Here is a 3,032-nt window from a genome sequence, read left to right on the forward strand (position 1 = left end):
GCGGCAAGGATTGGGTTGTTTGCTAACAAAGTTTTGATTTCTTCCAACCCGACAGTTGCTGCGTCCGTCCACTCAAAGTGGTCGGTGCATCGGAGCAGGCGATATAGCGGTAGCACCTTTTCTCCCAATCTGGAGATAAAGTGGCTCAAGGCTGCCACGCACCCAGCTAGTTTTTGGACCTGCTTTAGGTCTGTTGGTATTGCCAACTGTGACAAGGCTCTGATTTTGGCCGGGTTTGCTTCTATTCCTCTGTTGGAAACAATGAACCCGAGCAGCTTTCCGGCCGGAACGCCAAAAACACATTTTTCCGGATTGAGCCGTATGTTGTATGTTCGAAGGTTGTCGAAGGTAAGACGTAAGTCGTCCACCAATGATTCGACATGTTTAGTTTTGATGACTACATCATGTACATCCCCATAGCTTGTCGCTTGGGTTCAGAAAATTGCCGCAGCATTTTCTTAACTAGCTTGAACCCCTTTATTATGTTGAGGCTGTGTTCGGCCAGTCTGCGTGGGATTCCTGGCATATCCGAAGGGTGCCAGGCAAAGATGTCCCAATTCTCGCGCAGGAATGCTCTTAGAGCGGCGTCGACCGTCGGATCCAGCTGTGCTCCGATGGCTGCTGTTTTATTAGGGTCCGTTGTGTGGACTTGGAATTTGACTAATTCGTCTGCCGGCTTGAAAGAAGTGGATTTAGGCCATTTATCGAGTATTACGTCGTCTCTATCCACTGTGGAACGCAGAGCGGTGAGCTCCTCGGCCACAAGGGCCTCGGATAGTGCCTCTAGAGCCAAGGATGCGGTTTTGTTTTCGGCGTGGAGTGCTATGTCAAGATCACTGGTGATAGTGATAACTCCATTGGGCCCAGGCATTTTCAGCTTCATGTACCCGTAATGAGGTATGGCTTGAAAGCGTGTGAATGCATCTCGCCCCAACAGTGCATGATATCCGTTTTTGAAAGGTGCCACCTGGAAGATTAATTCTTCGGACCTGTAGTTCTCCGGCGTGCCGAATACCACATCAAGTTTATTTTTTCCCGAACATCACGCTTCTCGACTGGGGATAATGCCTCAGAAGGTTGTGCTGCTCTGTTCGATGGGCTCTTGTCCATTTGCATTTTGTCGAGCGTGTCCTCATAGATGAGATTCAATCCGCTGCCACCGTCCATGAGCACTTTAGTGAGCCAAAAACCGTCCACAATTGGGTTTAGAACTAAAGTGGCTGGTGCTCGGACTGATCGAGCCCGTGTCAGTAGCGTTGAAAGGTATCGCCATGTTGTTCCAAGGATTTATTGTGGCTACTTGGTTGACTTCGGCGAGTTCGCGGAGCGCCCTTTTACGCCGATTATTTGAGGAAAAGGTCTCAAAGCTATCGCCATCGTTCGGGGAGTACTTCCCTGGGGTAGAGTTGGTGAGGATGGCCTCACCACTCTTAGCCACCTGCCGGAGTATCCAACATGCCCGAAGGCTATGTGTTGATTCAGAATTCGGCATCGTGTTATCTGACAAGGCTTGTCAAGCCATTAGTCAAGGACAGTTTTGTGTCCTGTTAAGGGCTTAATTTTCTTGTCCGTGGAGTGATGATCAGGTGCTCCGTGAGGGTGCATCCGTTTTTCTCGACCGGTGGGTGGCTTAAAGGCCGGTGGTTCCCACTGAGCTGTCTGGGCTTTCCAAGCGCTTTCCATTGCGCAGTACTTCTGTACTATGTGTGCCAAATCCGTGAAGTGCAGTATGCGGTGTCGGTTGAGGGCTTTGAGGATCCCCTCGTCCGGGCAGTTGCGGCAAAAGACTGATACCGCTTCGTCGTCGCAGCAATCTTTGATCTTGTTTTTAACAAGTAGGAATCTAGCCCAAAAGTGATGGACTGTTTCCTGAGGTTGCTGTTGTACATACATTAAGTCACATATGTCCGGGGGACCGGAATTGCTTAGAGAGTATTGTTTGTGGTGGGTAGGTGGGTTTAAATCCGAGCCCTGGCCCACTGTGGAATCCGGAATATGAAGGATTTCTGAGGTTACCGGCCCAGGATCCGGAGTGTCCTAGGGATTTTTAGGCTCAACGCCTGGTTCTATGTTCGGAGGACGGAATGTCTCTTCTTGAAGATGGGTGTCCGGCTCGCCGGGCTCGGAGATATGAACATAGTTTGTTCTTAACATAGGAGGAGAGGTATCCTCAACTTTCTCTTCCACAACTCTCACCAGGTGGGTGACAGGTGGGGACCTGATTTCCCTCTGATCTGGTTTAAGCCCAATCAGATCATAATCTGTTGTGACCCCCAGGGCGGCGATGTCGTCTAGCAGTTCGTTCAAAGAAGATATATCTGCCGGATCCATCTTATCGATGTTTTCGGGGCTGATGTGGAGATAATTTTGGCAATCTGGGGGACCGCCTTGGGCTTAATGGCCGGGCGGGCGCCCGTAGTGAAACTGCCAAGCTGGAGGATCTACCCAGGAGCTAGGGCCCTTCCAGAGGTGATTTTGTCATTGACGACAAGGCGAGCCATCGATCCTTCTATCGACAACACAGAGGAACTCTCAATGAAAGCACTAATGTCGGTGTCAAAACCGGCCGATCTCGGGTAGGGGGTCCCGAACTGTGCGTCTAAGGATCGAAGGTAACAGGAGGCAGGGGACACGATGTTTACCCTGGTTCAGGCCCTCTTGATGGAGGTAATACCCTACTTCCTGCTTGATTGACTTTTATGAGTATAAGGATTACAAGAGTTGATCTACCTCGAGATTGTAATGACTAAACCCTAGATGTCCAGATGTATGATTATGATCGTCTCTACAGACTAAACCCTCCGGTTTATATAGACATCGGAGGGGGCCAGAATTGTACAAAGTCGGTTTTCAGAGAAAGGAAACTACACGACTAGCCGTCAAGCTTGCTACCCACGCCAAGGAGAGCCACATCCGGACACGGGGGAAAGCCTTCTATCTTGTATCTTCGTGGCCCATTAGTCCGGCCCACGTCACATAGCTCGACCATCCGAGGACCCCTTAATCCAGGACTCCCTCAGTAGGGAGACATG

Source organism: Triticum aestivum, chromosome 4D (assembly GCF_018294505.1).
Source record: "Triticum aestivum cultivar Chinese Spring chromosome 4D, IWGSC CS RefSeq v2.1, whole genome shotgun sequence".
NCBI lineage: Eukaryota > Viridiplantae > Streptophyta > Magnoliopsida > Poales > Poaceae > Triticum > Triticum aestivum.